The following is a 13,231-nucleotide window of genomic DNA, read 5'->3' as shown; positions in this document are numbered from 1 at the left end:
CAGGTAGATGCGGATTCACATACCTGACCTCTAATGAGGGAGAAAAGGTACCAATTGCATTCAAATCACACTTGTACACAGAAGCTGAACAGAAATTCAGCAACAAAGAAAAAATTGTACTTTTGGTTTCAATTATTGGGACAAAAATGTTGAATTGAAAAGTGTTTGGGGTACAAAAGATTGGCAAGTGCAGGGCATAGAATCTTTGTTTAGAGCCTGCATGATCCCAGAACAAATGATATTTTTAAATGACACTGTTCAACAAACTACCTGTCTTGGCCTAGCCAAAATCAAAGATTTAAATAAACCGTCTATTCCAAAGCCAACAATGTTTAGCAACACTTCTACAGATGAAGAAACAGACGTAAACAATATATTAAACCAAAACAGAACACATCCTGATTGGAAACAGTGGTTGATCTGGCCCTCAGATACTAATAACTGTCAAGACAGATTCCTGAACAAAACACAGGGGTTCAAAATGACCAGGCCAGACCCTAGATATCCCCAAAGACATCACCCAGGGATAATAACCACCTACAGTGTGGGCAAATTATGCCTCCAATGGCTACAAACTTCCACACTGGCAGAAATTAAGCAACACCTAACTTTACTTACTGATGGTGCTGACTTGCGTGATTTCATAATGGGACCACGCAAACAGCGTCAAAAACGTTTCATAGCAGCCTCTGTATATGCAGCATACAATGAGGCCTGGAAGGTTACTCAAATTGAAACAGCAGAGAGAATACGGGAAATTGACCGTATTAATTTGGAAAAATCACTTTCTGTAGTGGACAATGGGTTAATGACTCTGTCCTCCAGAATTTTCTCTTTGGACAGCATTGTGTCTTCAGCAATCGACATATTGTCGCAAGACTTACTGTTATTACAACACGGTCAGTCACAATTGCGCTCTATTGTACAGCTTGGCTGGACGTTACAAAACCTGCGTTCAGGCTATGTGCCTTGGCGTTTAATCAACACAACGTCACTATTCCAAATCTTTAACCTTACTGATAGACAAATCAGTATGGCACAAAAGGGTGCTGATTACACAATCTTGAGCATTGAAAAACTAGAAAGATTACCAGTGACAATGTCAGAACGACCTGTCAGTGAATGGATAATACATGGGATAATAAATATTCCAATCTCAACCTTCAGGTTTCAATACTGCCAAAAATATATACAGGCTGGCATGTACGAGAAATCGGGAAAGGGGTACCTTAAAACAACATGGAACCTGCCCTATTCACATGCATGTGTCAGTAATAAAGGACAGAAAGTGTTTCTTAGTGGCAACAATTGTGCGATGTCACTAAGTGGCACACTTCTGTGTAACGGTATTAGTTTGCATGGAGCCTGTGAAGGGAATTCATACAACCTTTCATGTCACCAGCAAGGCGCACCTGCAACAGAAATAGAACCATTCTTTCAAAGACTCTATAATGGGAGTTACATTCTAATTGTAGACCGCAGATGTTGTAGTCTTATGCCCGGGACTCCTTATCTAGTAACTACGACTGCGAAGGTCAAGTGCTGTGGACGCTCGTTGTTCCCCAGCTCCTTTCCAGTCAGGGAGGCAAGGGCATGGCCCAATTTGAAAATTACTTCTATTCGAATAGATACTTTAAGCAGAATGAAAACAGTGCTTCTTCAGACGCCTACAAGGCTCACGTCATCAAAAGAAACGTATGATCTACAAGTCGCAAGGGCGACTGCAGAGATACATTCATTGTTATCAACTAATTCCCCCATACATTTCGCGGAAATTCTAAACGAAATCTTAAATATTTCTGATACCAATGGGGTCTCAAAGGTATTTAAGACAGTATTTTCGATGGCATTAACACCATTCAAAGCCATACTGGGTATTTTTCCAGATTTCGTCCATTCAATTTTTGGCGGACTTCCACTGATCTTGGGACTAATTGCAGGAATCCTATTCTTGGTCCTTATTTTTCGGTATGGCAACCCATGTCACAGACAAAACTCTTGCGACAAGGGAAGAAACAATCCTAGCCATTGGATACCGGGACCGGATATCAAAAATCCTGGGACTCTCCCGGCTTAGACACCTGAACATGACTTGGTTTCTATCATTTCGACCAATGTGGCAAAGATGTGTTTTACCTGTATTAGGATGTCTGCTATGCGGAGAAGAATGCGTGTTAGACACCTGTCTGACGCTACAATCGGATGCGCCAATGGATGCAGAAACATTGTTGAGCCCGATCAAGGTTCACGCTTTGTGCTGCCCTCAAAGGCTACCAATCCTGATGACGGCATTCGTGGAAGCTTCACCACTACGATTGATGGGTAGTGAAGTTCAAGATGAAAGCAGCATCGATCAGGTACGACCTTCTGTCAGCAATGCAAATCAGAATGTCAATGGAGAAAATCATGCGCACGAATGCATTGTTACACCTATTTCCGAGTTAGTGGAACTTTCCCAGGAAGCTGTTGACAGCTTTTTCGAAAGCCTAAATGATATGATGTTCTCACCAGAGCAGAAATAGAGACTTTTGAGCAAGCTCGCACACGGCGTTCCCTGAATTCGGCCTTCAACTTTAAAAATAAAGTCACATGAACAATTTTCCCTCCAGTTCACGGACAGCAAGTTTTTCAGCAGCCCCAAAATATTTTTGCATATTTTCCGGGACACTATCTTCTGCTTAAAGTAAGAACTATTCTTAGAGAACTAAGGTTTCAAAATTTTAGATAGTTTATAGACATTAGCTGCCCGCTGGTATGTTCACATATATATATTTTATTCTGTGATGGAATGGTCTCGAACCTTTTTTTCTGTATTAAGAGCCATTTCATGTGTAAATTCTCATATACCGAATACCAATAATGTATACAAATGCGATTACTTTGGCATTATTCTACAGCTTGAGTGCATACAATACATATGACTGCAATATTTTTCCGTATATTTGAAAATTTCCAAATACGTTTATGTATTTTGGGGTGGTAAGGTATACACTATACTCTATAGTATGTTGTACTATGTTATACTATGCATAGATTAGTAAATATGACCATAGTTAGCGTGGAGTGGGTGTGATGTATTCCTATAGGTTCTGAATCGATCCCCCTATTCCTGACCCTATTCTGGTTAGCAAACTAACAAGTTAACTAAGTAATCAGCCCATGAGGCAGAAAACCCCCATGATGCAGATACCGTTATCTGACGCAGTCACGCTACGGCACAGGAACGTGTTATCTGATTAGGTCATAACGCTTGCGATCTAATTAGACAAGCGATATTCCTCCAGCCCCTGATAAGGCATACGGAGTTCTCATAACAAATCAAACCTATGACAACCTGGGCAAAACCCTGCGGCCATTGTTTTGATTTCACCGAGAACTTCAGTAAAAGAATGTGCTAACGAGCAAGTCGTATGACATCCTTATTGACGTATCTATGTCCATCCTTACGTCAATCTCGGCACCTTAAAGGTATAAATATTACCGATATTGCCCTATGCAAACACACGCGTGGTGACGAGACGGAGCAGCCATACTTGCCGAAGCGAAGAGCAGAGCAGACCCCGCTGGCGCAGCCCCGCCTTTCTGACGCGCTGAGAGAAGCTGCTTTCTCCTGCCGAGAAATCCAGCACCGGCGTTTCTGGGTAGCCCTCGCAGGCAGCCTGGAATATCGAGACCAGAGACGAGAGATACCATCCCTCATTCAACCTAGATTCCAGGTACAGAACTGAATAACCCCTCACAGAGAATTCTTTAGTTATTCACTTGGCAAAAACAAACTTAACTTAAACTGTAACTTTCTATTCCCGCCCACGTATTAGGCTTAGGTCAGGTACACGGGGTAGGCGTATCTAGAAACACCAGTTGAGTACGTTTAGTCAAATGTATATGTGTATGTAATATATTTTATTCATTTTAAACATCTTATGGCTTAGAAACCATATCAATGTTTTTACAGTATTATTTTATACTGCTGCTTTTAATGTATGCACTTTACTTAACTATAAGTATTGCAATAATATCGATCCATTTCTCTTGTATGAGAAAAGAGACTGATCAATAAATAACACCTTTTATTGAACACGCCCGTCTCTTCCTTTTCTCTACAATCTGATGAGACTAAGAATGCACGTACTGACTGAGTAAAATAAATTGCCTTTTGTTCACACGACTCTCGAGATATACTCTTGATTAGGGGAGAGCAAAGTTGTCATGTTCTATGGTTGTCAGAAACTAAATCCCTTCTTGTCTAATCAGGGAAGTTAAGTCCTCCTTGAACATTCGAGAAAGTTTCTAGTGAACTCTGAGCTAAGCTGGCAAACCCAAAACTTTAAGTCTAGTATCGACAGTAGTAGACCTAGTTAACGTCTGGTCTAGGCCTTTACTGCTGTAGGTATTATTCCAATGCGCAGAGCCTATTGGGATGATAGGAACTACACTACACACTAAGAGCAGGCCAGCAGCTCCTTGGTGTTTAAGTAAATATAGGATCACAATAAAGAGATGGGTGTGGCTTCTGTTAGGAGTGTCAGGAAGCTTGCATATGTGTCCCGGATGTATTGCGTATGGCAGAGCCCATAGTAACTTGATGTGTAGTAGCATTGTAGCTTCTGTCACGTACAGTGGAATAGTTGTTGTCTGACAGTTGTCATCCATTTACCCCAAATATGTTCTGCAGGGCACCCCCTCTACCAAGGCCTTTTCCCGACTTGGAGACCATGAGGGAATGTGATTGCATCAGACGGTACAGATTCAGTTGTGCGTTGATTCAGAACTTGATGGGCAGGCTGGAACCACATCTACAACCACGACACAGGTATCCTACTGCGCTGACACCACAGCTAAAGGTGATGGCAGCCCTACATTTCTTTGCCACAGGTACGTTCCAATTTACCATTGCAGATGTGGGGGGTATGTCCCAGACAATGTTCAGCCGTGTGCTACGTGATGTGTTAGCTGCCATGTTACAGCATATTGATGAATTCATCAAATTTCCTAGACCCGATGAGTTGCCAGATGTAAAGGGTGATTTCTATGCCCTGGGAGGGATGCCACATGTGATCGGGGCCATTGATGGTACACATGTGGCTTTGTGCCACCACAGGCTCAGGAGCAAGCCTACCGCAATAGGAAAAACTACCACTCAATAAATGCCTTGGTGGTGTGTCTATCTAACATGATCATTTCCCACGTTTGTGCACGTTTTCCAGGATCGTGCCATGATGCATTCATCATGAGGCGTTGCAGGGTACCACAGATGATGCTGCAGCTGCACAACGAACAGGCATGTCTTGTTGGTGGGTATACTCTGTTGGTCCTGTATGTTTCATTTTTTGTTAGCTCTGACCAAATGGCATAACTCTAATTGTGACACGGTGTATATTTGTAGGAGATGCAGGATATCCCAACATGCCGTGGCTCATTACACCGCTCCGCAACCCAAGGACAGCTGCAGACCAGCGGTACAACAATGCACACGGACAGACCAGGCGAGTCATAGAGCGTATGTTTAGACTCCTGAAGAGCCGATTCCGTTGCTTTGATAAGACCGGCGGATCCCTCCCCTATGCCCCGGCCAAGGTGTGTAACATCTTCATCGTGTGCTGCATGCTACAAACATGGCAGTTGAGGAGGCCGTACCACTCTACCTGGATCCTGACAAGCTGGACCATCCACCTGTTGAGGATGCCGGACTGGGACACGATGAAAGCGATGAGGAGGAGGAGGATGACATCCGGAGTCGGCTCATACGGAACTTCTTCTCCTAATGGTGAGTCACTGAGCATTTGTGTGCAAACTACTGCCATAGAGTGGCCTGTGTTGCCAGCTGACTGTATGCAAACTCACTTAGAAGTGTGATGTGATGTGTCACACAAGTGATGATGTCAGGACACACGCATATGTGCAATGTGTGTGTTCAGGATGTACATGTGTACTACATTGGGATTAGTCACTATGTCTGTAGGACGATATTTCATATGTGAACACTTGTGTGGCTGTCATTTCCAGGTTGCTCTGCCTGTTGTCTGTCCGGGTCATCTTGGTACTCCTGCTAGTCATCCTGATGATTGCAACGTGTGTCGAATCAGCGTACCATGCAAAGACATGAGGGAATGTCATTTTGGGTAAGATATCTGAACAGGCTATTTTGTGCTGGTATGTTTTGGGAATGCGTGGGAACTGTTCATGTGTAGGTTTTGGTTGCATAAATACATGTGTCGTGAACATGGTGCTAGATGCATGTTGCTACACTCCCATTGCTGGACATTCACCCTTCTTGTCAGTCATCTGTTGTTAAGTGTTGACTCTTGTGAATGCATCAATGTGGGTATACCTTGGCACAGAAACATTGCGGTACTCACTGGTTAACAATGCATGTGACATCACAACCACAGGATCTGTGTGGAATTGCGCTGTGACTGTGTGCATCAGGATGTGTGTGCTTCATCATGTTTATATTGTGGGCAGTACAGTTTGGTTTTCCTGATGGAATGTTGTGAAGGTGTGGGCCAGTGTATGGCTCACATGGTCTGACAACTGTGCACTGAGTTTGTTCGTATGGATGCATTGCTCCTTGAGCCACTATGTGATGTCACTGTCACGTCACAACATCAGTGGCGGTGAGGAACACAGATTTGCTAGACTTCTTGGTAACTTAATGTAATTTTTCATTATCCATTATCCCAGGATTGTTTCACCGATGACATACCCACGTAGTGCTGTTGAAAATGTTTACAGTTCTGTGCCACCAGTCGGTTGTCGTGAATCCCAGCAATATCTTGTGCCCAGCTGCATATCCTAGTCATGGTAGGGGTGGTGTACTGCATTTGAGGTTTATTACTTTCTGTAGAGTTTGGTCTCACCAGCTTCTCATGTTTGGCATCGTAATGCTCAGTTGCCATAGCCAATGATTGGCTTTTGCTAGGCTTCCTTGGTTTCCAATGTTCCCCTCCCTGGTTGCACGAGCTAAGTAGGGCTCTTGTGGGCGATGTGTATGTCATATTCATGACTCTCACAGATTTCCAGGGCAGACAAAGGTGTATAGCCTATGTGCAAGTAGCTGTGCTACACATGGAATCCACTTATTTCTTATGGCCTCAATCATAGGCTGTGACTGACTTGATGATCACATGGTTCTAAATGCATTGAAGCAGACTGGAGAGAGTCAAACCCCCTTCAGTTAGGTGACAGACTTGGCTACCTTTTATGTGTCCCAGTAAATGCCTCAGCTGGTGTATAATTGTAAGACCTGTGCTCACCAATAGTCTACAGTGGCTGTGGTTACAGTACACAGGTGTTACTGTTACAGTATCCGTCAAGCGGTCTGATGTGATGCATTGGCAAGAATGTTTGATTTGTGTTGCCTGTTTACCTTTAATTTCAGATCTCCCTTCCTGCTGTTCCTACCCTCTCCTTCCCTTGCCTGATCACCCCATTGAGTCTGTTAATCAAACTCAGACCAATGGGCTATCTGGATATGGACCCCTTTCAGCATCGCACACATCTCAGGGATGAAGATACTAGCAGTCCCAGGCAGTCGGTTGGAGATTGTTGGAGCATCATTACAGGTATCCAGATTGAATGACAGTTATTTTTTGTGTGAGCTATGCCACTGGCCATGTACATTGGCTACAGCAGTATGACCACAGATCTGACTTGAAACAATTATGTTGTTAATGTATTCCTGAGTGTCCATTGTGTCCAATTACTGTTACCGTAGAGGTCTTGACAGTCTGCATACGTCATCTATGGCATACTACATGATGTAAGTGCATATGTGGGTATTTGTCCAGTGTCAACATACATGGTGTTTGTGATGGCTCAAGGTCCATTATGAATTTGGCATACATGGTTGTGTATGTACTTATATTGGTTTGCTACCCACAACAGTAATGCAATACATGCTGACGCTGTCTGTCCTGTTCCCCGTTTGGCTTATTGGTGCATGAGCCTGTGACCGCCATATTTGGTGATGCATCACACATTTACTAGAATTGCACCATGAGTGCCCAGACACTCCAGCCTTTCTATTTACATCTCACATGTTGCTGAGCAACTATCCTTTGTATGTGTGCCACTTTTCCAGGATGTGTCACACCTTCTGCCATCTTGTGTTCACCCATTCCTGATGCTACATCCCCAGTGACCCTGCAACCCCCAGTGCCCAGATTGTGCCACACACGCCTCCAAAATCCTCCTCCGTCCATCCATCCTTTGTTACGGCTGGACGCAGCTTGTTTGTGTCTCCGTTGCACCACCTCCATGGCCAAGGCGGGACAGTCTGCACCTGGACCGCAAACTGCGCCCAAACCCCTGCAACCCAAAATGGCCACTTCATCAGACTGCAAGATGAATTCAGCACCCTCCAAGCACTCACCCACGGACAAAATTCCTCCTGCTAACAGGCTACCATGCAACACTCCCAAGGGCACTTGACCTGCTGCAACTGCAGCTTCTGCAGCATCTGGACCACAAATACATAAACCACAGGACCCACCACCTCGGCTGCATCCCCCTCTACACCGGCTCCATTTGCTAACACGCCATCAAACTCTGGGACCTCCTAGCCTCAACCACCCCCAATGTTGCCTTCCTGACAGAGACCTGGCTGAACATCACCGCCAAACCAGACATCGCCCTTGACATCCAAGAGGGGTACAATGTCTCCCGCTGAGACAGCACCAAGAGAGTGGGTGTGGGGTTCGCGCTCATACACAAGGACTCCCTCTGAGTCACGAGCAACACCAACAACACCCTCACCACTGCGGGCATCTAAACTTCCACTCTACACCGACCCCAAAACAGCCGTCAGAGTAACTGTCGTCTACAGACCACCCAGACCCCAGCACACTTTACAGCAACACCATCAGCCACATCCTCAGCAGCCACGGCCTCACCTGCACAGACCACATCCTCCTTGGGGGCATGAACTTCAGTCAACGACATCGCCAACTCCACTGCCCTGATTGATAACCTGTGGAAACTCGGACTCACACAGCTCATGACCACAACCACCCACGCTGTTGGATACACACTGGACACTATGTTCTCTGCAAATCACCATGTCTCATTCGACAACACAACCAAACATTACTGGACTGACCACAGATGCATCCACTTCACATTAAGGAGGGCAACCAGACAACACTGCACCCAACAGTTGCCTCACCTCTGCTGACTCAGATCCACCTAGGACCAACAGACCACCACCCTTGGCCACGGACCAACCACTGACCCCACCAACACCGCCCCCATCAAACTGAAACAGTGGATGTACAACTGCGCCAACACCCTTTACCAACTCAATGACTCTGCTATCCATCAGACCTACAGGGAAGGCCCTTGGATCACCAAAGTCCACCTGGCCCCAATACACACCTGTCGGAAAGTGAATGAGGACTGGTTCCACACCTGTACAACAGACAGCTCCACAGCCCACAAGCACAATACCCACAGACACCATTAACTCATCTGGAGTGACATGGGAATCGCCTTCAGGGACCGCCTAGACAACAACACATACAACATCAAATGGCTCTTCGACATCATGAATGACCTCCCCAAATCCAGCTCCTACACCAACTAAATTTGACTATTCCAAGACCTGTGTGAATCACTGAGCACCTTCTTTCCTTGCAAGATCCCCAACATCCCCAACAGCTTCAACACCAACACCCCTCATCTTCTGCAAAGAGCACCACCCCTACGCCCTGTACCATCAACTCGACCGCCTGCTCCAACATCAGCATAGTGAACACTCTGTTGACCATGAACTCCATCCACTCCAGGTCACCATCTGACCCATACCCTCAGCACGTTTGGACATAGCAAGCACAGCCATGGCACACCATCTCCGATTGACATTCAGATTCTCCTTCAAGACTGCAACCTTTCCAGAGAGCATGAAGCACACCGAGAACAACGCCCTACTGCAGCAACCCAAGATGGACCCCAATGACCTCAATAGCTTCAGGAACATCTCCTTGTTCCCTTTCCCGCCAACAGTCACGGTGGAGAGTGTCACCGCACAGCTGACCACCTACCTCAAGGGCAAAATAAATCCTGGAGACATCCCACTCCGGCACTTGCTGCAACCACAGCACCAAAATTGCCCGCTTTGCCACCAACAACAACATCTGGATCCTGAGGGACAAAGGAGGAACAGCGGCACTCATCCTTCTGGACCTATCAGCATCATTCAACACGGTATACCACTGCACCCTAACAGCACGCCACCACATGGCTAGCATCGAAGAGTAGGCCCTGGGCTGGACCACGTCCTTCCTCTCACGCTGAACCCAGAGCGTCCGACGCACACCCTTCCGCTCCAAAACCACCGAGATCATCTGTCGCCTCACACAGGGATCATCCCTCAGCCCAACGCAGTTCCATATCTACATTCCACCACTCACCCACTTTGCTCAACAACACAGCCTCAACATAGTCTCCTTCACATACGACACCCAACTGGTCGCATCCCTCACCACTGCCCCCACACCACCAAAGCCAAACTTCACAGGGGAATGAATGCCCTTGCATAATGGATGAAGGTTAGCAGGCTGAAGCTGATGACAGATAATTTGGAGGTCCGCATCCTCAGCACCACCACATCATCCAGGGACAACTCCTGGTGGGCAACTTCACTGTGAACTGCCCCAGCACCCAACCAGCACGCACACAACCTGGGGGTCATCCTCAACTGCACCCTCGCCATGACCCATCAAGTGTAAGCTGTCTGTACTTCATGCTTCAACACCCTCCGGATACTCTGCAGGATCTTCTAACAGATCCCCTCCGACACAGGAATGAGCATCAACCAGCCCCTCATCACCAGCAGACTGGACTGCAGCCACACCCTGTATGCATGAACATCATAGAAGCTCCTGACACGGCTGCAACACATCCAGCATGCCTCGGCACAACTCATCATGGACGTCCCCTGACGCTGTCACATCACACCACACCTGAGAGGCCTGCATTGGCTCCACAACATGAGGATCACCTTTGGACTCATCATCCACGCACACAAAGCCATACCCAACACAGGCCCAGCATTCCTAATCAGCCAACTCAGCTGCTACAACCCCACCCACAGCCTACACTCTGCTAACCTTGCCCTCGCAACAGTTCCATGCATCCAGAACACCAGCACCGGTGGTAGATACCTCTCCCACCTAGCCGCAAATACCTGGGACACTCTCCATCACAACTACCATCTGACCCAGGACATGTTGGCCTTCAGAGGACTCCTCATGACCTGACTCTTCGATCAGTAGCAGTCCCCTTCCCTCCCCCCAGCCCCTTGGAACACCCACAGGTATGTAGCGTACTTTACAAATATCCAGATTGATTGGGAGTCACAATATCTTCTGCAGGATCACCTTCATACTCCTCACCCACTGTCAGTAGGCACTCCACATCCTCTTGCCAACAGACACAATTTATGGACATCTCCCATCCCACACCATGGCGCCTGAGGTACATCCTGCCTGCCTTGCCCTGTGCAACTTTCATCGCCTCCACATTCCAAATGCATGCAGAGAAAATTACTCACACATCAACTAAGAGACCTGGTAGACTCTCACTGGAGACAGACACATTAACCATGACGGGTAGACCTTCATGTGACTTCAGTAACTGTCTGTCAGAGCATGTGACTTCAGTAACTGTCTGTCAGAGTAGTATGGCAAGCCAGCCCACCCCCCTCACCAGGTGGTAACAATCATGCGTGAGTATTTCCCTCCATGGATGTAGTTGATCATACATGGGGAGCTATGTGTCTCACAACCAGACTCAGTTCCCACTGTAAGGATGGCTTGAGTTTGATCTGCACTCTGGCATACTTTGACATATCCCTTCAGATATGTTGTTGACTCACATCAAAAAGGACTCTCCATCAATACGTAATGTGTTTGATAGGTTTAATTCTCCATCTTGTGAGTGAATTGTGAGTAGGGGTTAGGTGCTGTACAGAAAAGTGACAAATCCAAAGTTCACAGGGGAAGATGTGATGCCTTGCAGTTTTAGTCACCAGAGTCAAGACCACAGTGTTTGGCATCAATGGTGACACTCCGACCAGCAAGTCCATGTGGGAGAATCAGACAGTCAATAAGGTGATGCTGTTGCACACATTGGCAAGATGCCAGACCAGGTGACCTGGGAGATGTGCATGGCCCTCTGCCTCTCACTGTCTTTTGCGTGGACGAACCACCTTCCTTGGGGGACCCTCATGTGCAGGCCTTGACAATGCCTGGGACTCTCCATCGGGTGATTCCGCCTCCTCCTCCCTCCCTGTGGCTCTTTGCAGTCTTTGCCTAGGTGTTTTTGGCCTGGTGACAGAGGGAGGGTGCTGCATGTTGTCAGCAATCCGACGGAGTGAGTGTCTAATGTCCTTGTGGAGAAGTGTGGCTCACTGGTTAGAGCGGCAGACTCTGAAGCAGAGATCGGGCCCGGGACCAGGGTTCAAGTCCCGATGCGGCAGGGTCTTGAGCTCAATGTCCGCGGACTCGATAATTCTCGCCTCGGTGCCTACTCTAATCATGGGTCCCACGCTGCAACTCTGGGCAATAGCTTGCTTAATCTTCACAATGGCCCCTATAACACTGGGATGCCTGGCTTCACCTTGAGGGTGCCCAGGAAGGGCTTCTCAACAGGGAGAGCCAGGAAGGGTTCCACAGCGTTATACAGCGCCGGGACACCCCGTTGGGGCAGCTGTGCGCTTTACAAAATACACTACATTTACATTTACATTTATGCACCGCCAAGAGCTCAGCCAGTGTTGCCTCCATCCGTCCGAGTTGTCGTCTTTGACTGGCGTGTTCCTCGGCCTGCTGGTTTTTTAAATCGATGAGGGCCCCCACTCCCTGGCTGAACTCCCTGGTGTCCCGCCGGTAGTCCAACATGATGTTTCTGAGTTCAGACATACCGGGCCCTGCAGCTTCCTGGTCAGGTTCTCGCCTCCGCCTTGATCCACTCCCACCACCCCTGCCCACACGAGCCGATCCTGCTGTTGAGGGCACATCAGGGCGCCGGGACCCCTGAGGGTTGACAGTGGTGGTGTTGTCTGCCACCTCCTGGGTGCCCGGCGAACCGTGTCCCTCATTTTCAGACTGGCTCAGTTGTGGATTGTGTGCAGGGCTCCGAGCTGTCTGCTGGAATGTGGCGGGAATGGGTGTGATGGTTGGCGCAGATGCCCCTGATCCAGCTGATGCACGGGTTTGGGATCCAGAGGGGC

Source organism: Lissotriton helveticus, chromosome 1_1 (genome assembly GCF_964261635.1).
Source record: "Lissotriton helveticus chromosome 1_1, aLisHel1.1, whole genome shotgun sequence".
Taxonomy (NCBI): Eukaryota; Metazoa; Chordata; class Amphibia; order Caudata; family Salamandridae; genus Lissotriton; species Lissotriton helveticus.
This window is presented reverse-complemented; position numbering follows the sequence as displayed.